This window comes from Acomys minous (assembly GCF_964271855.1).
Source record: "Acomys minous genome assembly, chromosome: 19".
In the NCBI taxonomy this organism is placed as follows: Eukaryota; Metazoa; Chordata; class Mammalia; order Rodentia; family Muridae; genus Acomys; species Acomys minous.
In genome coordinates, this window is record NC_140499.1 from 51869530 (window position 1) to 51894460 (window position 24931).

General features: G+C 41.3%; 1 pseudogene across 1 annotated transcript; it reads right to left on the reverse strand.

Annotated features, from left to right (window-relative positions):
- Positions 1–394: 394 nt before the first annotated feature.
- LOC311589995 (small ribosomal subunit protein uS4-like) lies at positions 395–1095 on the reverse strand (annotated as a pseudogene). The gene has a single exon. The product of its transcript is annotated as a small ribosomal subunit protein uS4-like (transcript).
- Between the last annotated feature and the right edge of the window lie 23836 nt (positions 1096–24931).

The following is a 24931-nucleotide window of genomic DNA, read 5'->3' on the forward strand; positions in this document are numbered from 1 at the left end:
CCGTTCTGGATGGGGTTTAGGGGTGCCGACACCTCTTGCCTCCATGGATACCTGTACTTATATATGAATATCCACACATGAACACTATATATACATAATTAAAATATAAAATAAATAGTTAAAAATAAATGCATAAAGTAGCCATGTTATATACAGCAACAATTTCCTTTATCCACAGTTCTGGTGATTCCAGTGCCTGATTGGGCAGATCTGCTGCTCTGAGGCCTCTTGTCATGGGGCCGGGGCAGCATATCTGGCAGGAATGTGCACAAAACCGAGTCATTCGCCTCTTGGCTGGGAATCAAGAAGGCAAAGAAAGAGGCAGCATCTCACCAACACCATTAGTGGCCTCCCTGATTTGAAAATCTCCGCCTAACAGGTCCACTTTTCCCCCCCAAGTGTAAACTGTTTTATTAGTCAACTGGAAAACTAGACAGTCCTCCAGTGCAGGAAGATTTTAATTTAACCCTCTTCCTCATCAGCACCAGCTCCAGCACCATCCTGGCCTTTCTTGGCATTCTTCTTCTTCACTCGACCTGGGCGGCCACCACCATAAGGAGAACGGAGGGAGAAGTCAATGTGCTTCTGGGAGTCCAGACGGACAAGGAAGGATGAGATGTTCACCACCTGCTTGCGGCCCCTGGTGTGATGCTGACGGATAAGCACTCGGGCATGGTGAATAGACTTGGCCAGGCCCAGCTTCAAGACCTGGGTTTGTAGCCGCCTCTCCGAGAAATCCTCCATCTTTAGGCCCAGGATGTAATCCAGCTTCATCTTGCTCTCATCCAACACCCCAAGACGAACAAGTTGCCTCAGCAGAGCATTGTCTTCAAAAAGACGCCGCGAGTCCTTTTCTTTGAGCATCAGCAGGTCCCGGGCAGCCTTGCGCATCTTGGCCAGTGTAAACTTGACCCTCCACACCTCACGTTCGTTCCGGAGCCCATAATTCTCCGATCAACTTCAGTTCCTGGTCTAGATGAGACTTCTCGAAGGGTCCCCGTAGGGTCACATAGGTTTTGCAACAAACCCAGCTTCTGGCAATCGGCATGTTGGCTTCTCTAGGCCCGCTGTGCCTATGAACTCACGGCCGTGACAAAGAGCTAACAGGTCCACTTTTTAAAGTTCTGACATCTTTCGACTGTGTCACTCAGGAACCAGCCTTCAACACATGGGACTCTGGAACTCTGGGACTCTGGGATTGAGGGAGGGTGGTAATTTAAAATAAAAATTATAACACTGGGGCTGTCTATTCTTTTTTATTTGCCTTTGTAATGAATCATTTTTAGAATTTCATAGAATTACTTTGAGCATATTCTTCTCCCTTCCCCTAAACCCACCATATCTTCCCCTGGTACCCTGCCCACCCAAGCTCATGTTCTCACAAGCTCTCCTCCAATAAACAAATAATAGCTCTTTGGATGTTAGTTTGACACAGAGAATCAATCCAGACAGGGGAAAAAAAAATAGTGCCACAACCATCCCCAAGGTTAGGCCACAGAGAAAATGAGCCATGAAAAATGGAGAAGTTGGCAGCACTGGTGAATGTGTTAACTAACCATGGAGGTACAGGACTGGAGGCCATCTGGAAGGATGAGGGACACAATGTGACCGAATGATGACTCAAAAGTTATCACTAAAACCAATGGGTTCTTTTTCAAACATCATGTTATCTCTAGTCCAGCAGGACTTAAAGCTATATGCTACCATAATTGAAGACAGTAAGTTTTAAAATACCACCTGGAAAAGCACTGCAGGCTGAGGGGGACTACATTTGGTGATATCCCAGTTAGCAGTTAGCCTGCACGGAGAGACCGTCTAATCCAAATAGGAACGTGGCCAGAGACATAAGTCTCCAAATTTACATTTTTTATAGTCCCAAAATTTTTCCCTCTGGCAAAAACCCTTTTTTTTTCCTCATAAACTCAAGCTGGGCACAATATGTTCTGCCTCTGTGCTCTTTTTTTCACAGCGCAGGGTGTGACATTGGCTGTTGTCATTAGCGTCACCTTCAACAAATCATTTTCTTCACTTGTCCAATTACAGCCAACATAAAAACGCCTGTCCTCCATGTTTCTCATTCCAACACTGGACTTGATGTGACTCAGCTGTAAATCACGGTAGCTGCTTGTCAGCTTCTGGGACTTAAAGTTAATTTTCGCTTGCCTTTCCCTTCTTTTGATTTCACATTTCTTATGGGGAATGGCCACAGTTGAAATGATGGCCGCGGTGCATTTTTCCTTCAGACCCCCTACCCTCTCTTTCACAGATTTATAACATACACTTGCTCTGGCAAGTTTTAGTACATCCCCCATCACTCGGTAGTAAAAGAGAAGACATTCATAAAACTGTACGCATATCCTCTCAACAGTCTTCAGGGATGAGTCCTTCCCACCTACCAATTGCTTTACAATTGAGGAAGAACGTGTGGCAGTTGATGTCCTAAGAAGAAGCCCCCATAGCCTTGCTACAACAAGCTTCGTGCCACCCACACAAGTCAACCACTTATTTGACCGCAAAGCAAGCTAAATGTTCTTGCCTGGGCCAGTTCGGGGAAGCAGAGAACATTCTCTCTTTTTGTGATGGGAAGAAACCTAAATTCCCCCGAATTAATTAATACCTCGTGCCTTCTGGATGCAGCAGCCATAATCCTGAGGAACTCCTCCAAACAGGAAAACTACAAAGGAAGTTTTTTGCACTTTCTCTTCATGCCTGGGCTATTTCTGTTCCTGTTCTTTCGGCCTCTGTGAGGTCACTTGTTTCTATTTGGAGTGTTTCCTTGGAGTCCATTTTAAGGTTTTTAAATGCTTGACTCACCCCACACTTGTATATTGCCATGGGAACCAGATTCACCTTGAAATATAAGATAATATAATCCAGGGTGCAGAAACTCTTCCACGGCTGCAGTATGGCCATGCTCAGGCTGTTACTGTCAGGCCATTATATTTGAATTTCAGAGCTCTCTGGACCAGGGGGAATGAGGGTACCTAGAAGACAAAGCATCCATCACCCAGTGTCTCGCTTCTGCATGCTTTATCATTGATCCTATGTACTTCTATGTTAATTTCTTTAAGAAAAAAATCTCAATTTAGACTCTAGGGATATACTTCTGATTCAACTGCACTCTAAAAGCTCAAATTCAGACTCTTTTTAAAATTCCAGAACAAAAGTAAGTCACCAGAAGTAGGAACACCTCAGACCCCAAGATTATCTCAACCACAGTGCCTCTGACACTCTAATAATTAATTCTAACATCACCATCAAGAATCATTGATTTAAACAATTTCTTCTTAATACTAATGAATACCTTGGGGATACTAACGTGTATTGAAAATATCCAGGGCCATTTAACTTAAAGCTGAAGGAAATGTGATCCCTTATTTCTCTAAATGCTATTGAATGTTCATTTGCTATAGAGTGTGACATGAGCTGCTTGCCTTGAAGGATCCACACTGTTCAAAATGGCAAGCAGCAGCTACGCTGACTATTGGCAATATTGATGTGGCTAGTCAGAATTTAGATGTGTAATTGCTGCAAAATACATAGCAGGGTTTAAAGAGAGTGTGTAAAAGTAGAATGCAAGTTATCTCACTAATACTTTGAATAATATGTGAGATAATAAACTTTTATGCCTACTGGGATAAAATGTACTGTCAACATTTGCTTCATCTCTTTTTAGTCTTGTAATATGGCTATAAGAATATTTGAAACTACATATCTGGTGTCATCGTTGCTCTGCTGGACAGTCCTCCCAACAACATTTTATGCTACAACCTCATAGGAATATTTCACTCTGTCTTCTTTACTTCTGTATCCTCAAGACCTACTCACTCGGTTTCTAAATATTATTGGCTTCTGGCATAAGTTCTCAATAAATACTTATCAAATATTAAATTAAAGAACAAATAAAAGTGAATAAACAACTCATAAGCTACCAAAATATTTTCACCAACCAAATAAGAAATGTTTTCTGAGTATGAAGAAATAATTTGCATTTTGAGGCTTAATGAAATGCAAATACTGAGGGAGATCAATTTGTAAAGTTTATTTTTTAAAAAATTAAATATTGGTTGGCAGTACAAAAAACTAAATATTGGTTGAAGGTACAAAAAGGAAAGATAGTTATAAGATAGGATATATATATAATATTTATAACTATATATTAAGTATGTACTAAACTATATATATGTGTGATAAATATATGTGCCTACACAGACATATATACATATGTACAATATATGTATATATAAACATATATATATATATTGTTTCTAAGCAATGTAACATAAAGATACTCAAGCATATATGAAGTTACACAAATTACTCAGTTAATTTTTATACAATCTTTTTTAAATGTGCAGTGGTCTAGTCAGGATACAGTGGTTAAATCCTTATCCAAGTGACCCATTCGTATCAGCATCATCCCAAACTCTTCCTATCATAAATTACTACCAGCTAAAATCATGCAAAATAAATAGTGTCTGTAAATGAGTTTGAGCACACCTCTGTTTCTAAATGCACTGCATTCACCAGGTTTGATCAGAGCAGACAGCGTAGATGGCTGGGCACCAAGGAGTCTGAAGAATTTGCTCCCATGGAGCTGGAGCAATTTTCAGTCTAGTGAAAATATCTTTTCGGCTCAGACTCTTTTCAATCCTGTGAAGTTACAGAGACCCATCTCCCTGCTTCTGTTTTGTTGTAGTTACCGTTCTAATTCTCAAATCTTTTTTTAATATATTTTATTAATTTATTCATATTACATCTCAATTGTTATCCCATCCCTTGTATCCTCCTATATCTCCCTCCCTCCCATTTTCCCCTTACTCCCCTCCCCTATGACTGTGACTGAGGGGGACCTCCTCCCCCTGTATATGCTCATAGGGTATCAAGTCTCTTCTTGGTAGCCTGCTATCCTTCCTCTTAATTCTCAAATCTTATGAGTATAAAACAATGTGTATCCTGCTGTGAACAGCACTGGATTAGGGTGTCAGGACCCTGGAGAGATCCAGTACATGTCTGTCTGCTTTCTCCACAAAGAATCTCTGGATGGGTGCTGTGAATCTGCAAGCCCCATAAAGCTCTTCTCCCAAACAAAGGAATTTTTCTGTATCATTCACAGGCTGGGCAACAAATACAGAATAAGTTCCAAAGATTAGTTAAAACAGGGAGCTTTTAAACAGACACCTAGTTTCATTTTCCTTAAGAAATCAGGGGAAAGGAAAGTGAATGGAGATGCGCTAATGCTAATTGTACTGAAAAATTAGAATGCAGGAAAGTTTGAGATGGAAAGTTATGCTTCCCCTAGCAACTATAAGTTGGCATATTCTATATAAGGGCATAAATATAACAGCAAATACAGTACATAAAATACTATCATGTGTGCAAGGAGGAAATAACGAGAGCTGGGAGGGTCATAATTTTGACTCTCCTGACTTTTATGAATTTGAATTCTCAGTCACAACATTGCATTAATATCTACAAGTTTTTAAACCAATCTTGACTTGCTCTTTGCCTCTTTGGGCACTGGTCTCTGTTTTCTTGACACTAAGTAGACTCAGCAGTAACCTTTGAACACTGACCTTCCAAATCTGATTCTTATTCAAGACTTGATCTTCCAAGGGAGGAAAAAAAAAAAAAAACATGGGAGGCCTGAGTATTTTATCTTGTACCTCATTAAACCAGGGAAGGGAAGTAGAAGCAAAGCTTTCAACGGTGCCTGATTGCTAAACAGTGGGGAATGCAGAAACTGCTAAATAAAACAAGTCACGCGTTGGGCCAGAAAAAAAAAAAGCTGAAGCAATCATTTAACGCTGCACACCGCTGTGTTTTATTTAGTGCTGAGGGGTGTTTACAATGCTGTGATTTCTCGAGAAAGGTTAATCCAGATGAGTAAGAGGAACGGCGTATGAAACTGTTTCACACCGGCTCTTTGCAGTGAATATTTTAGTAACCATTGCGAATCCGTGTCAGCAGTGCAGCCATCAAATGAAACACGAAAGAAAGCAAGTGCCGCCCCGGAGAATGAATTTTGATTTAAAACCGAGGCAGAGGCATTTTCACTGCCCTCTGCCGCAGTGATGATGGGGTAGGAAATAGTTTTCATCACAGCAAAGTGCTTTTTCTGGGCTCCTGCATCCTCAGCTCGCCATCCCATTTGTGAACTTCAGAGGTGGGAGGAGTAAAAGGCTCCACTCATTCTCCTCCTCCCTGCTTTCATTTACTTTCTTCTCCCCTGGAGCAGCAAACTACAGTAGCACTTCTCTCCTAGGAGAATTTTACCTTGCTTCTGCATCAAGCTATGTCAAAGCCTATTCAATATTCTAAGCACCACCCCACCAGGGCACATGTTCCTGTCTTATTTCCTTCCCTAGAAAGTATCTGTATTGATCCCTCTGAAGCCTTGGGGCCAAATGAAAATAACAGGGAAAGGAATTCTGTGGGGAGAGAAATGCAGATTTTTCTGAGCCCTCTCCTGGCCTCTTTTCCTTCCCAGAATCTCAGTAGAGGCAGAGCACTAATGGAGACTCAGCGTCAGTTTCTTTCTTCCTTCCTCTCCAGGGCCATGTTGGTAGCAACCGTTTGTGCCCCGCCTTTAGAACTTCAGGACCAAAGATCAAGCAGGGTTCTTTCAGCTTTTCCTTTCAAATAACCACTGCCCAGCCCATAAAGAGCCAGCAAACCTATCCTGTCATTAGTGTACTGATTTGTCTGGAGAACTACCTGCAATCCAGATTTCTTTGGGAGACTTTTCTCTGTCTAGTCAACATTGTTTGTGATTTTTCACCCCCCTCACATACCCTCCCTGCCTTTTTTCTCCTTTTTTGCTAGACTCCTGAAGGACCTCAGAGATGTGAACATGCAGAGCAAATGCTCTGACACTGACCTGTATCCTCCTCCCTTCTTAAAATGAGAAAGGACCAGGAAAATGCGGTCCTGCTTACTCCTAGGGCTGTATCTCCGATTGTGGTATACTATTATTTTCATAACACACTATTTTCTGTTTATGTTTATTGTTTTTAATTCACAATGTCTCAGGTCCTGCCCCTACATGTGACACTGTAGCAGTGGGGAAGTTGGTAGGCATGGGAAAGCATCCTTAGACCACTCTACTTCTTCCTCCTGGAAGCAGGACAAGACAAGCAGGAAAGACTTTTCCTCCTTCTGAAGTAAGCCATGAGTTCCTCTTTCCGAAGGCACCGTGCTGTGCTTGGAGAAAAGAGACTTGGGACATCGGAGGCCAGCCAATGAGTCAAATTCCTGCTTATGAAGACCAGTTCATACTCTCACACAATCATTCTCCCTCCAAACGCACTTGCCATCAAGCCTACATGACACTGCACATATTCAGGCCAGTGAGATGTCTCCTTGGGTAAAGACACTTGCCACATAAGCTGGCAACCTGAATGTAAGCCTCAGAACAACTCCATGAAGGTGCAAGGGAACTGACTCCACAAAATTGTCATTTGACCTATACACACACACACACACACACACACACACACACACACACACACACACACCAGTATACCCACTAACACATTTATGCACACACATATGCGTATACTCATGCACACGCACATACACGCTCATGCACACACTCACACATTCATGCTTGCACACATATACACACTCATACATGCACTCACACACACTCATGCACACATAAATACATACTCTTGCACACACACTCCTGCACACACACACAAATGTACATGTACACAAACACACATACCATATGTTCATACAATAATAAATAAAAATAAGAGCACACATAGAATTAAACATGTTTGCGAACTCTACTATGTCCTATAATGCAGTTCTAAGATTTGATCCTGGGCCTCACATATGTTAAACAACTCAACCACTGAGCTATACACCCAGTTTACATAAAATTTAAATCATTTATTTGCCTTGCTCTTGCTGATTGTTCAGCATTCCTTTCAGGCCTCATGCAAAACCCTAAAGAGGCCTAGGAAAAATGAAGTGTCCATTGTAGCTACTGGTGCTCAGCCTGGGGCCACTTCAACCATTGGTGTCAGACACATTTCTCATTCTAGTAGTTTCTATTAGGAGGCCCTGGTGGAAAAGAAGACATATTTGTGTCTTGGATCCCTTTTTGAAGGATTTGACTAGCAGAAAAGGTACATCTCTTTTTCTTGTCTTCCAAACTCAGATTTCCAGTAGACAACATTTTTCAAAACTAGTTCTGGTAGGGAGATGTGAAATGGTTGATCAGGAAAGACTGCCACACTCAGGAACAAGCAGCCTCATGTACCACTGCACACAAAAGGGTTTCACAGGAGTGGCCATGTTTGTCAATAATGACCTGTTATTAAAAGAGATGGGTAGATCTAGCCTGATTTAAATATTAAAGTGTATCCTCTTATTAGAACATTTCATGGTACTCCATAAATATGTGTAACTTTTAGGTGTCAGTCAAAAATAAATTTTTTAAAACGTGTACTGTCATGTGGGGAATTTGTCTCAGTGGTGGAGTGCCTGCCTATCAAGCTCGAGGCTCTGGCTTGGGTCCTAAACACTGAAAAAAGAGACAATATCATCAAATTTTCAAAGAAAAGTCTGACTTGGGGGATGGGTGTGTGTGTGTGTGTGTGTGGCAGGATTAAAAACTTGGTTGTATTTACGAAGCCACTGTAATCAGAATCTCAGCTCTACTGCTTGCTACTTTACCAAACAGGCAGGAATTGGTGACAGAAACCTGAGTTTGTTTGTAGCTTAGCCATAACTAGGTAGAGAAAACGTGACTTCTCATCACTTTGCCTGTAGAGTTACCAGGTTCACAGCTGCCATTTGAGTCAATAAAGCTGTGGTGTTAATGCCCCACCCCCGCCACACCCGGCAGATGGCTCCTCAATAGATTCCCAAGCATGGCCAAACTATTGCATGTACATGTGATTCTCTGGAGGCATTTAAACTGTTTAGTGTCCTGTGACACTATTACAGCATTAGCTATTAATACTCTCCTCCGGGATAGAGGTTGCTTTTCCTGTCTCCTTTCCTATTTACAACCCAAGTGTGGGCTCGCTGCAGGAAAGTGAGGACCCGAAGTGAGAGCCAGCAGATCTGCAGATCTGAGTTGTGCCCATATAGTTAGTCTGCACATAGCCACCTGCTGTTGGAGGGCAGGTTGTCTTTCTTGTGGCTATATTCAGGACTAGTTGTAGATCTTGGGTGGGCGACATCTGCTTGCACTCTCTTCTGAGGACTTGGGAATGATTAAAAGTTTACCATGTTGGATGGAGTTGTTTGACCGTTTTCTTTGGTTGATGTGAGAGTGGAAGAGGAAGAAAGAAAATGAACGCATCTAGTATGGCCAGGGATGTTGGACTATTTCCTACTTGCCCTGGCTGTAATCTGATATTGGAAAACAATTTCCTTGTTTTCAGAAATTGTCCAGATTGGAGGAAGTGTTCAGAGGAAGATTCTTTTCTATTGTTTCAGGGCTTTCTCTCTTCTCCTCAGGTGGCATTGTATATTCAAAGCAGGAGTGCGGGCGGGGGGGGGGAGGGGGATGCAGGGGGAGTGTCCTGCTGTGATTGTGGGAGGGCGTGACTTACTAGACGGTCCAAAAATGCACAACTATAAATCCACAGCACACTTAATGTTTTTGCTTTTCCTCTTGGATGGAAACCTTCTCAGTGTTACAAAGGAGCAAGCTGAAGATGACACACTAAGGGGAGCATCAGCCCTGAGACCACTCTGTCCACATCCTGACACTCATGGGAATTACAACTGTTTGTCCTTTTCTAAGAAGTTAAGGCCTTAGGAAAACAGAAATAAAGCCTAGAAAGAGATTTGAGGCTGTCTATCCTTGCTAGCCTCCCTGCCTCCCTTACCCAGCTCAAGATGCTTGCAGATAGCCCAAAACATTAGGACAGTGGAATGGTCTGTCCTGCTCTGAGGACAAAAAGGAAAATGCCCAGAGCTGACTAACCTACACTTCTAATGATAGGTAACTAAGCTCCCCTTAAAAACTTTTCTATGTACCATTCAAATGGAAACCTTGTGCCCTGACCTTTGGGAGGGAGGCTACAGAAGGGAGAAAAGGGAAGCTATTGGGGAGTAAATGGGCAAATGAGAAAAATTCAACATCTCCCTACAAATATTTGTTCTGTCACAATAAAAAATCTTATGAAACTATATCCACATTGAAACATTGTATTTTGAGAGCCCTAATATATGTTCCTAGGCCACAATCATGCATATGTTGGGCTCTAGGTTAAACCATGTTTTTCACTCCTGTAAAGTAAACACTGTTTCTTTCAACTACAACATACACCTTAGTTATGCACAGTGCCCATGTCCTCTAATGCTGACTATAATTGATATTCAGAGGGAGTCAATCTCAGGGCCTGGGGAATTAGCTCCACCAATAAAGTTCCAGCCATGCAAGCATGAGGACATAAGTTTGATCCCAACACCCACACAATAAATGGAGCATAGTAGCATATGTTTGTAATCTCAGAGCTAGGGAGCTGGAGGCAGGCCAACCCGAGGAACTTAATGATGAGCATTCAACCTAGATGAATCAGCAATACACAAGTTTCAGTGAGAGACTTTATCCCAAAAACCAAATGGGAACACCCAGGTAATAACACCCAAGAATGACCACTGATGTCCATATACAACACACACATGACCAAAAAGCAGGGCAATTTAAACAAGGTACATGAAAGGTATATACCTCAACAGTAAAGCATGTGTCTAGCATGCATGAGGCTTTCCTATTCAGTTCTACCACTACAAAAAGATAAACAAGAAGCAATGACAAAGGCAAGTTGCCATTGCCTATCATGTTAGCAATGATGTTCAACAGACATGGTGGCCTGCACCTGTAACCCCAGCCCCTGGGAGAAAGAGATGAGGATGGGGGCCAAGAGTCCTAGGCCAGCCTTGGCTATATAGCAAGTTTGATGAAGGTGTGATCTCCATGAGACCCTGCCTCACAGAACAAACAAACAGACAAAAAGTAGATTGACCTAGCATTTCAAACACTGGCAATACCCAGTATTGAAATCGGTAGTCCCATACACAATCAGTCAAAAGGCCAATAGGGTAAGCTTTTTGGAAAGGCACTTTAATAATAATATTATTATTACCACCTACATGTGTCTGTGTTTGTTGGAGGTTAGTTTTAGGCAAGCTTCTCCCAATGTACCCAAGGATGACCTTGAGCTTATATTACCTCAGGTTCCAAGTACTGAGATCACAAGCACACACCATCATCTCTGGTTTGAAGGTTTTTTAAATATGCAATCACAGTTTTGAAATGTTAACATACTTTGACTACCAAATGCTTTAATAGGAACTTCTTTGTCTCACCTGAGATACAGAATAAGATTTATCTATAATGTTTTCATATTAGTATCATTTTGAAATGAATATGTGAAATATTAACATTTTCTATTTAAAATACAGAAACTGTGGAATATTACTACCATGGAAAATTTTTTGATAAAGTAATATCGGTCATTCGTAATTGTGACACCAAACTGTATACAAATGATTCCAATTCTAGAATAAGTAAAATGTTCATCTCTGTAGTTTTATATGTCATAAATATAAACATGCACCCCCTAAAAAAAGCCATGAAAGGTAATATGGACTTAATGTTTTCCAGAATCTTCTCCTGGTACACTTCTGCTATATTTGTTAGCTTTCTCGGTATGAAGCAATTACTGCAGATAGTCAACTTCTAAGCAGGATCCATTTACTTGGTACATGGCTTCTGAGATCTCCATGCCCCGTAGCTCGCAGTGGTGCTCTGGACTTGTGGCAGCATGGGAGGTGATGGCAGGAGTGAGTGGTAGATGCTGCTAACCTCATGGCACCCAGAGACTGAATGAGAGAGAGGAAGGATCTGTAGCCCCAACATCCCTTCCAGAGCTTGGCACCAACAATCCATCTTATAACTAGGGTCCTCCTCAGGAAGGGATGTCCCAACAGCATAGCAGGGCCTGGGTTTTTCTAGGACATTTCATGTCCAAATATAGCATCCATGCGTTCCAAATACATGTCAATGAACACATATGCCATTTTTACCATTCTAAAAACAGATAAGATAAAATATGCTTTATTCAAAAATATTAAAGCTTGTTACCAAATTATCAAGAATTTGAATAATATATTTTTTCTCTTTTTGGGGGAGGCAGTTTTTTTTTTCAAGACACAGTTTTTCTGTTTAGGCTTGGCTGTCCTGGACTCACTTTGTAGACCAGGCTGGCCTCGAACTCACAGAGATCTGCCTGCCTCTGCCTCCCCAAGTGCTGGGATTGCAGCTCTGCTCCACCAAGCCAAACTGAGTAAAGTGTACTTCAAGATGAAGTTTTTGTTTTGTAAGTGCAAAGCTAACGCTAATTGCTATCTCTTGTGAGACATATTAAAGACTGCTGTGTGAGTGCTGGTGGTTTCCTAGGAGACAACCAAACTCATTCCAAAGAACTGAAAATCCAGGAAACAGAAGAGAAAGATACAGAGAGAATAAAAGCAATAGCTTTATTAAAACAAGTAAACAACTCCTTTCAGGATGGGAATGGGCCCAGAAGCCCACTAACTATATTTTGTGTTTGGTATTTTACAGGCTCCCCGGGTCCTTCCCTTACCCTATTGTGCTGTTTAGGGACCCACCCTGTCTCTTCTTACAAAGCCACCAGCTTAGGGAGCCTAGTCTCGCTTTTCCTGACTAGCTTTGTTCCTCTAACTCTCCCTCAAGATGAAAATGACCTTAACTTGCATTATGTAACCCTCAGATTTACACGCAAGCATACCGCTTATGTGTTAGTGTTTCTGAAGTAATCTTAAAGAAATTCTATGCCCCTCCCCCCCCCCAAAAAAACATGTAGAGATTTCATTGTGGCATAGTGTAATACCTGCGCTGCCTTCCTCCCTTGACAGTTTGCACAACTCCTTCCGGTAGCGTGAGAATTAGACCTTAGGGAGGAGGATTCCAGAATTCTTCCCGTTCACCTTCAAGTGTTGGAAGCGAGCGCTGTCTTAAGCTACAGAGTCTCACACTGAAGTTCTTGGAGGCAACAAAGGGCAATGGCGGTAGCCTGTGTTGTTTTGAGGTCACATGGGTTCCTGTGACAAACAGCTCCCAAAGAAGTTTTCCATGACTGGCACTGTGGTTTTTATTAGAAAATCATCATTTTTAGGGGGAGTATTGTTACCCTAAGTGCTTAACTTCAATATATATCCTATATATAGTACATATGTATACTTATAAATAAGTAATTTTAAGTAAACATAATATCATTCCTGCTGTTCTTTAAAAAAAAACATCTATAGTGTTTTTCTCTTCAAAAATATAAACAATTTAACGTTTAAAACATTGACAACTATTCTTAAAACTATTTTTTAGAGAAGTGATTTAATAGTTTCATGATACTTGTTCGAAATACATTTTTGTCTAAAGTGTTTTGAAAGTTCTTATTCTAAAATAATTGAAATGTTTAAGTCAGGAAATTAATACTTTTAATTGACTTTTTATTTATTACAATTTATTCACATTATTTTCTGCTTGTTATCCCCTCAATCTTATCTTTGAGTTTCCACCTTCCCTCCCCCTTCCTCCCCGTTCTCCTCCCCCAGACATCTGACGGGGGTATTGGGGGCCTCTTCCCCCACCGGCTAGCCACAGTCCATCCAGTCTCATCAGGACAGCCTGTATCCCCTTCCTCTGGGCAAGGCCACTGCCAGGGGCAGCGATCAAATCCTGGGTACCAGAGTGTATGCCATAGGTTCAGCAGCAGTCCCCGCTCCCTGCCTTCACATGGAGAATCAGCTGTCCAATGGCTACCTAGGTTCTCTGCATTCATTGTCCTTGGTTGGTGCATCAGTTTGTGTGGGGGGTCTAGATGCCCTGGGCTTGATGCTCTCTTTGTGGAGCATCTGACTCCTCCTGGTCATTCCATGCCCTCATTCTTCCATACGACTTCCAGCGCTCCACCCACAGGAAATTAATATTTTCAAATCAGAAAATTCCGTGTGTATTTTCAAGGTCTCAAAACCACTCTGAATTTTTTTTCAAATCCTTAAAAGATTTATTCATCTGTGTGTGTTCATGGACACCACAAGCATGCAGGAGCTCTCAGAGGCCGGAAGAGACCAATGGATCCCCTGGAACTGGAGTTACAGATCATTGTGAGTTACCTGACATGGTGCTGGGAGCCAAAACTACATCCTCTGCAAGCATGGTAAGTGTTCTTAACCAGCGCTCCATCTCTTCAGCCCCTGCTCAAAAATGTTCACGATATCATCACGTTTTAAATATTAGTAGATAAAACCATTCTAGATTTTCTCCATGCAACAAATACACTGAAAAAATGAGCAAGCAGTGTAAGAATGTTAAGCACCAAATCATCTATTTTCACACTCACAGTAAAGGAAAATATTATTATTGTTCATGTGCGCACGTTTCAGGATTCAGTTTTTTTTTTAATATTAAATAATGTAATCAAGTGTATTTCAGATAAGTAAGTAAGAGGCAGAAATAATGGCAAATAATTCTGAGTCACTGAGAACAGTCTAAGGGTCTTCAAACACATTTCAAACTTACTGTATTTAGGGCAAGTTTGTGACAAGATGCTGTGACCTTTATATACATATATATATATATATATATATATATATATATATATATATAAAATAAGTGGTGAAGTTTTTATATTTTAAGTTTACAAAGAAGAGAGAAAGAGAGGCTTTAAATAAGGTTACACACTTAATTTATTGCCCACATGAATTCCTCGTTACCCTCTGGATCTTAGACAGTAGAATTTAGACGGTGACAGTAATTATTCTAGACTGAGCTGCATGAAGACAGCTCAGTGTAAATTGGCACTTCAAAGAAGTGCAGCCATGTGTCACTCGGAGCAACCATCATGATTATAACTGGAGCTGTTCAGTAATGCCTCTGCGAAGATGATCTGCATAGATAAGTGATTTCCTTTAGAAGGTTGATAAAACTACATATATGTGGACACGGTGGCTTAAAGAAAAGATTGTAACTGTGAATCAAACTGTCTTTTAAAAATCTTGAATCAAAATGGGTTTTTAAGTGCACTATTAAAAGAAGTTTTAAAAATACAAGAAACGGTACTAAAATAGATGGTGAACTTTTTCAGATCGTTAATACATTGGTAAAAGAACTTTCTTTTATTCATAAAGGCAACCTTGCTTGAATGTGACTATGGATAATTGGGAGGAGAAAAAAAAACTTCTTCTGTGTGTCTTCTAACTGTGGAAGTTCTGAATATAAAGCTGGGTCCACTCTACTGTGACTTCCTCACTTGAAAGAGGCAGACTAGTTCATTTAAATACATATGAATGAGGATAACACACATATGTGCGCCTGGTCTACATCATTACCTGAGAACAGGCATCTAACACGGCAGAGTCATTTGTGAAACATTTGTAAGTAATTTTTACTGCAGCCACTGAAATCAAAGCCATGGATTTAGGGATGAATGTGATGCTCTCTGGGAGTGTAGTGCATTGCTGGAGTCTTGTTTAGCATGTTCAAGGCTCTAATTTCCAACTTCAGTACGTTATCATCAAAAATTGAAGAGCATAAGAATATAGAAGGATCTTGCCCTAAAGAAATATAGTCATGTGACTGAGATAGGCCTCTTACCATCCACTTCAACCCCTGAGACTACACGATTAAGGATGAGTGGTACTCACTGTGTACTTGGAAAGAGCAATACCTTATGGGAAATAGCAAACTGTACTATGGATTTTTGGGTTGTTTGCTTTTGTCTGTAGACACAGCCAATCTCAGTGGGCTGGCCTCAATTGCACAATGCTCCTGCCCCAGACTCAGCAGGTTTATACCATCACACCTGGTTTACATGGGTCTTTTTAAACAATGCATAAATATAAGTTACAGAAATCACTTCTTCCTAAGCAAACAGAGGAGCAGGATTCGAGAGCTACTCATGTGGGTGGCATCCTCCTGGATCCGTTTTTTCTTGGTCACAAAGTGTGATGAAGTAATGAAGCCCTCAGTTTCCAAACTTTCATTGCACAGCAACTTGGTTATTGCTGTTTTTAGTTTTCAGTGCAGAGTTTTACCTTGTATCTTTGTAAGGAGATGACACTTTGAAATGCCTTTGTCTTTACTCTATTCTCCAAGGAGAAATGGCTTAGCCAGAAAGTGTGTGTGTGTGTGTGTGTGTGTGTGTGTGTGTGTGTGTGTGTGCTTAGCCCTTAAGTACACTCTTGAATCTTCTAGGAGGAACATGATTTTGTAGAAAGAAACTACCTCCCGATGAAATGACTGGTAGAAGCTTATCTTCCTTCCAAGTGCTGTGACGGTGTCTTGGCCGACTAGCACGCACCCCTTAGAGCTTTCAAGTGCAGTGCACTGTGATGGAAAAGTGAATAAGAAACCAAAATACTTTCATTCTAAAACCAAATCCGCCACTGTAAGAAGTCCCACTAGTTACTATTCTGAACTTACTTTTTATGGGTGAGCTGTAACTGTGAGGAAGAAATAGCTAAGGTCACTTCTGATTCTAAAATACCCTCGTAGCCTGTGAAAGACAGCTGCTGTGGTAAGCCCTATGAAAGACACTGGGAAATGCCATTAAAGAGCTTAAACACAATTCTGAAACCAGAACAATACAGAAGCTTGGTTTCAAGCATTCCCACCTACCAGAAGCAGTAAGAGCACCTCTCATTGGCTGAGTCCACAGCTAATGTAAGGAAGCACAAGAGGAGCCTGGGTCATTCTGGGGAGCCAGTTAAAGAAAGACTCAACATATTTAGTCATCAGAGAAATCAGGGTTACATCAAAGGCCATAGCAGCCGGAAATAAATAGTTACCACTTATCAGATCTGGGGAAATGTGGTCATTAACATTAAAAATAAAAGTAACAGCAATGGATTCTAAGACCATCGGAATTCATATGATCAGTAACAGATGATTAAGGGAAGCCAAGAATGCTCTTCCTTGGTGTGCAATAGACAGAGCGAATAAAAGATCTAGAAAACCACTGCAAGCAACCACTACAACTAAGATCATAAATGGATAGTTAAGAGCCTACTGGGGCCATGCTCAACAAAATAAAAAATATGTTCATAACTGGAGAGTATTTCTACACAGAAAAAGAACCACTACGTTGCAGATGCCTGATTGGTACCACCTTAACTAACTAGCTCACGTCATCTTAACTAATCTGAGATACCTAACCTTACCTAATGAGCAATCATCACCAACTGTGGGACAACTGATATCAAGCACTCCCATCATGATAAGCAGAGAGGGACAAGAAAAATCACACGCACAATATTAACTCTCAAAATAACAGTATTCTGAATTTCATCATTAATCCATAATGGAATTTACAGCAATACCTGCTAGTAATGGCAGCAGTCTAGGGTTGAGACGGGAGGCTGGTGAGATAGCTTAATGGATAAAGGTGTTTGTTGCACAAACCTGGCCACCTGAGGTCAATCACTGGACCCTATGCAAGGATGGAAGGACAGATCTGGCTCCACAAAAGTGGCTTCTTGCCTCCACATGCGTACTGCGGCATGTGGGTATAATGGTTATGCACATGCGCACATGTGTATGCACACACACCTACAAGTAGAACATTATGATAGGCAGATTTGGGCCCAGGGGTCCCGCTCAAACTATGGCACCAGCCAAGGACAATACAGGCAGTAGACTTTAAACCTCTACCCAGATCTAGCCAATGGACAGAACATTCTCCACAGTTGAGTGGAGAGTGGGGTATGACTTTCACAGGAACTCTGGTGCCTCACCTTTGACCATGTCCCCTGGAGGGGGAGAACTGGTGGCACTCAGAGGAAGGACAGCAGGTTACCAAGAAAAGACTTGATACCCTATGAACATATACAGGGGGAGGAAATCCCCCTCAGGAACAGACATAGGGGAAGGGAATATGGGAAAAATGGGAGGGAGGGAAGAATGGGAGGATACAAGGGATGGGATAACTATTGAGATGTAACAAGAAAAAAATAATAAAAATTTTTTTAAAATAGCAATTATAACATCAATAATATTTTTTAAAGGACTTTGCAAGTTTGAATGTAGACTGGCCTACATAAGAAGACCTTGTCTCAAAAATAAAAGAAAAGGGGATTGGGGATAACAGGCAAGTTCAACTCCAATTAACAAATACTGTCCAAAGAAGTATTGTTAGCTTTTCAAACGTCATTGTGATGGAACAACAAAGAACATGGAATGCTGAGGAATTGTTCTGCGCTAAATGCTAAAAAACCCAAGGCACTGTGCTTTGGGTCCTAGATTCTTTTTTTTTTTTTTTTTTTTTTTTTTTTAATTCTACAAAGGACATAATTGCAACTACTGGTGAAACTGCCCTGACATTAGACAGTAGCTATGTCTCACATGTAAGAACGCGGAAGTTATGTCTTCTGCCTTCAGACAGGGAAACACTGAACAGACCACTCTTCTTAGTTCTCTCATAGAACTCAGGTTGCAAGATGAGTTGTTATTCCAAAAACTAAATAAACAGGTGACTACATAAAAATCACAGAAGCCCAGGAGTGAATGACCAAAGCTGGACCTACAGGCAGCTGAAGGAAGGTGGGAATAGAGGAGGTGGTCCTCCCAGGGAAGACCACACCAGTTTGTTGTCCAGTATCAAATAGATACAAGTAATATTATATGGGCTCACTGGAATATATATATATATATACAATTAATTACAAAAGAGGTAGTAAATTTGAAGAAGTATAGATAGGGACATATGGGAGGGTTTGGAGGGACAAAAGTGAAGGAAGAAATGTTGTAATTAAAACAAAATCTCAGAAAAAAATGACAGCCTACAGACTGGGAAAAGATCTTCACCCACCCTACATCTGACAAATGCCTAATATCCAAAATATATAAAGAGCTCAAGAAATTAAACACCACTAAACGAAATAACTCAATTCAGAAATGGGGCTCAGAATTAAACACAGAATTCTCAACAGAGAATATTGAATGGCTGAGAAACAGTTAAAGAAAGACTCAACATATTTAGTCATCAGGGAAATGCAAATCAAAACAACTCTGAGATTCCACCTTACACTCATCAGAATGGCTAAGATCAAAAATTCAAGTGACAGCAACATGCTAGAGAGGATGTGGAGAAAGGGGAACACTCCTTCATTGCTGGTGGGAGTACAAACTTGGACAACCACTTTGGAAATAATTCTGGCACTTTCTCAGAAAACAGGCAATAGGGCTACCTCAAGACCCAGCTATTCCACTCCTTGAAATATACCCAAAAGATGCTCCACCACACAATAAGGACATGTGTTCAACTATGTTCATAGCAGCCTTATTCATAATAGCCAGAACCTGGAAACAACCTACATGTCCCTCAGTCAAAGAATGGATAAAAAAAAAAAACTGTGGTACATTTACACTATGGAATACTACTCAGCTACTAAAAACACGGAAATCCTGAAATTTGCAGGCAAATGAATGGAACTAGAAATGATCATCCTGAGTTAGATAACCCAGACCCAGAAAGATACACATGGTATATACTCATTTATATTTGGACACTAGCCCAACAGGGGTGTCCCCTGAAAGTCTTTACTTAGCAGGAGATTGGAATAGATGCTGGGACTTCCTATTGAGACTCTAGGTGAGAGAGATATAGGATAATGGGGAAATAGAAGGATCCAGAGGGTCCTAGAAATCTACAAGAAGACCATCAAGGCTGGCAGATCTGGACCCAGGGGGATCTGCTCAAACTACTGTACCAACCAAGGCCAATGCATGCAGTAAACCTAGAACCCCTATTCAGATCTAGCGAATGGACAGCACATTCTCCACAGGCGTGTGGAGTACAGGGACTGACTCTGACATGAACTCTAGCGCCCCCTATTTGACCACTTCTCCTTGGTAGGGAGGCCTGGTGACACTCCGAGGAAGAGTAAGGAGGCTACCAGGATGAGACCTAATAATAGGCTGTGATCAGATGGTGGGGGAGGAGGTCCCCTTCTGTCACAGACCTAGGGGAAGGGATGAGGGTGAAAGAGGGAAGAGGGGAAAATGGGAAGATACAAGTGAGGGGATAACAACTGAGATGTAATATGAATAAATTACTTAAATAAAAAAATAATAAAATCTCAAAAAATATAAGATGAAGAATTGAAAAATAAACATACTGATAAGCTAAAATATTGTATCCATTGTCTTTCTTCTTTCTGTCACAAACTGCATGAGGGAAGCAGCTCAAGAGTTTGTGCTGGCTCTCAGGACAAGGAGACACAACTCATCCCGGCAGAGAAAGAATGGTAGCAGGAGCTAGAGCTGCTGGTCACATCATGGCTGTAATCAGGAAGCAGAGATCAAACAGGATATGGGCTGGGCTAGAAAACCTTAAGGCCCACCCCCTGCAGAAAGGCTCCATCTCCTAAAGACATCACAGTGTCCCCCAAACCATTCCACCCACTGGGGACCAAGTGTTCAAGTGTATGAGAGCGCATGGGAAACATTTCACGTACAAACTACACTGAGCATCCAGCAGGGAAGATGAACGACATGCAAAGACAACTGGGCAAACTAAACAGAATAAAATGAAATTATAAAAATAAATAAGTAAACCTGAAACAGAAGGTAAGAGTTAGCATTTTCAAGTATATTAAAGAAAAGGTGACAACATGTATATTGTATTTTCTTAGAAAATAGCTGCTAAAACATCTAGAGGCTTTATCTTCAGCTCAATCACAACGGCTTCAGAAAATAATTCTACTCATGGGGAGAGAAACAAGCAGACAAAATGCTAAAAGCTGTTTGCTCTAGGAAAAGGAGGTACAGGAGTTTATGCTTTTCCTCCTTATTCTTCCAAATGTTTAAATTCCTTTCAACCCTCAAGAAAAGATAGACTGTACAGGGTAATAGAATCTAAATAGTGGGGGGTAGGGGGTTCCTGTGTGTAGCAGAGAAGTGTGGAGGGGAGAGAAGACACAGTGCAGATCTGAAAACTGGGAGGAGCTGGGAAAGTTGGAGACCTTCCGAGGAAGAGAAGAGGGGCCGAGAGAGTAATCCTGAGGAACGGGTTTCACACAGCAGCAGTTGGGACTGTGCACAGTGTGATCAGGAGATTATGAGGAGAGCCATGCGGTTAGGAAATAAATATGGAAACTTAATGAAACTGCTTGACTATGCATGAAAAAATAATAACAATAAATCACTCCTTGGGGTAACAAATTGCCAGAGCAAGAAAAAGCAGTGCCTGAAGATACTCACAGTCTCCATGTGCGTACATATTTACTGACTTGTTTTCAAACAAAAGCTCAGATGCTCATCTATATCTTAATGTGTTTTTGTTGGTTTTTTTACTGTATTGTTTTTTGTTTGTTTGTGGTTTTTTGTTTGTTGTTGTTGTTGTTGTTGTTGTTTTTGTCTAAGACCTAGGCTCATGAGGGTAGAATTCAGAGTTTCTCTGGGAAATTTAAAGTGAGATACTCTGATAAAAGCTTATGATTGTAGGTTGTTATGAAAAACAATCAGGTATTGTATGAAAGGAAATATGTCATGGAGCAAATGATGCTCACAGGAAGCTCAAACGAAGGCCCTGTGTGGTGCTGCACACCTGTAACCCCAGCATTTGGAAGACTGAAACAGGAGGCTCTCGAGCTCTAGACCAACCTGGACTACAAGTCCCAGACAAACCTGAGCTACATAGTTAACTAGTTTATATTAATGAGAAACCAAAGTTAGAGCAAATCAGACCCAAATTAACCTTGACAGATAGGCCCGTGTGTGATTTTATGCAACGTGGACCTTACCAGCTTTGTTGTTGCCTCTGTAAGAGGATTAAAACAGCATATTACCATCCATACCTTTAGACGAGAATGAACTAGGAAGGGGGTCTTTAAATGTGACAGAAACTCGGTATTATTGCTACGTCCTATATCATCATCATCTTTGTTATTAGAGCCTCTGTGAGACAAGTGTTTATTCTGAGGGCAGGAAAAGACACATCATCACATTAATGAGATGGATGTGAGTGAGGATGCCCTGACTGACACCTGTGACTCATGGAACACTGTAGTTTGTTTGCCTGGCTGACTTGCAAACTCCTCCCATACTGCTCCATGGGGGCCTCTCTAGAGTCAGGACAACCTCCCCCAGCACAGCAGGACAATTCTTTTAGTCAAAGCATATACAAATAACTCTTCTCCTTGTTAAAAACTTCCAAACAAGCTTTCAAGGAAATTTAAAGAATGATGTGTACACTTGAGTAGGTCATTTGCAGAATTTTGAATGAAATATTCATTCTTGAGTAGGATAGTTCCCACTTGAAGGTCAATATAATAGAACAATACCAAGAATGCACAGGCAAGAATCGGGGGTAACACTGGAAGAGTGGGAGGGACAGAAGGAGCCCCACAAGACCATCAAGGCTGGTGGATCTGGCCCCAGGGAAGCCTGAACAAATTGATGCACCAACCAAGGACAATGCATGCAGAGAACCTATGCTCCCTGTTCAGATATAGCCAATGGGCTGTTCATTCTCCAAGGTTGGTGGGAGTAGGGACTGCTTCAGAACTCTGGTGCCTGTGATTTGATCACTTACCCTTGGCTCTGGTCGGCACACAGAGCAAGGGGATGTAGTCTATCCAGAGGAGACATGATAGGCTATGGTCAGACAGTCCGGGAAGGAGGGTGCCCTGTCAGAGGTCTAGGGGAAGGGAATAGGGTGGAAGAGGTGGGAAGGGTGGGAAGGTTAAGATAAAAGCGAGGAGATAACAATTGGAATATAATATAAATAAATTATAATATATTTTAAAAATGAAAAATATCAAGTGTAGAAAGCAAAAAAGGGGGGGGGGGTGTTCTCTGCTTCTTGGAGCTAGTTAACTATGATTTCTTACAATCTGCATCGAGTTAAATCCAATAGCAGATTATAAGCTAATGACTAAATGGAGAGCATTATAAATGTTTTCAGAGGCCCTGGGTTCTGTAATTATAAAGAACAGCAGATACTATCTTAGCCAATTATGTAGGGATTTTCCTGAGAAGTGAGAATGCCAGGAGAAAAGGGGGTGGGCATAAAGCTTGCGGCAGGGTAGCAAACAAAAACAACCTCCCGAAAACTCACAGTGGGAAGAAGCATAAAACAACTGCGAAGGAGCAGCTCCGTGATGGGGCAGTGTCTCCCTTTTGTACTGTATTTAACCACAGAAACGTTAATGTGGTTCAGGAACCACGTCCAAAGGCACTGACCACCTCAAACGATATATACATTGAAGGAAAAAGCCTTCAGTTGTCCTTACAGACATCGTCATTAGCCACTGGCACCGGCGCGCATCCCTCCACAAACACCTCAAGCACAGCGAGTCCAAAGGAAAGTGATGGCAGAATATTCCTTCAGGCAACATGTCTCCAAATCACAAAGTGGAGGGAAGGGAAAAGTCGCAGGTGTGGGTTGTAGTTGTCTCACCAAGAAACACATTTTCAGTTCATAACTGAGAGACAGTACTCCGTGGCTGAACTGTCACAAGGGAGGAAGGAAGGCTGAAAGGCATCCGAACAGAAACTGTTTACAAATGCTTGAAATCCCTCTTTAATCTCCTAAACAGATTTTTTTTTTTTTGAAGAACTGGGCGTCTTAGCTATTTTCCACAGCTGTTCACAAAGTTCCAGCACTTAACAGTGCTCTGCAAGGCAGAACTGAATTAGTCATCTCCTCCTAAGAGAAGTAGAGCGTTCAGTGATGTGGGTCAGACAACAACTCGTGAATAAACCGCTTAGGACTGATTTGCCAGATCTTATATCTATTCTGAATTAAACTTGAAAGACTATATTTGTTTGATGAGTGCTGTAGGGAAAGTGTTTGCATCCTCTAAGGGGTATGTGTATGTGTGTGTGTATGTGTGTGTGTGTGTGTGTGTGTGTGTGTGTGTGTGTGTGTGTGTGTGTACACATGTCTATGCATATGTATATATGTGTTGGAATCTAATGTGGTAATATTTAATGCCTTTGAGCCATGACTAAGTGATGAGGGCAGAACACCCAGGAATGAAACCTTATAACAGGCCCCAGAACACCTACTTCTCCTTTCTACTATGTGAGATGATAAGACAGCTATCTGAGAGCCAAGAAATAGATGCTAACCAACACTGAATTCCTCAAAGGCATGATTGTTATCTTGCCGGCCATGGTCTTGAACTCACTAGCTATGGCTTGGAATTTGCTGACCTCTGGAATGACAACAAAAAATTGTATTGTTTATCAATCATTCCATTTATATTTTATTATATATTTATTATAATAAATTTATATTTATCATTATTTATTTTTTCTTCTTACGCATTTTTATTGAAAAATAAAATAATTCATATTACATTTCATTTCCTACCCATCCCATGCATCCTCCCATTTCTCCCTCCCTCATGCTTTCACCCCATTGCCTTTCCCTATGACTGTGACTGAGGGGGACCTCCTCCCCCTCTGAATATGATGCTAGGGTATCAAGTCTCTTCTTGGTAGTCTGCTATCCTTCTTCTGAGTGCCATCGGGCCTCCCCATCAAGGGGACATGGCCAAATATGGGGCACCAGAGTTCTTATGAAAGTCAGTCCCCATTCTCCACTTAACTGTGGAAAATGTTCTGTCCCTTGGCTAGATTTGGGTAGGGGTTTGATGATGATTGCATGTATTGTCCTTGATTGGTGCCTTAGATTGAGCAGAACCCCTGGGCCCAGATCCGCCCATCATAGTGTTCTTCTTGTAGGTTTCTAGGACACCCTGGATCCATCTATTTCCCTATCTCCTATATTTTTCTCACCTACTGTCCCAATAGGATGTCCTCACCTCCATCCCACTTTCCTGGTAAGTGAAGACTTTCATGAGACCTGCCCCTTGGGCTAGTGTCCAGTTATAAGTGAGTATATACCATCTGAGTCTCTCTGCTTCTGGG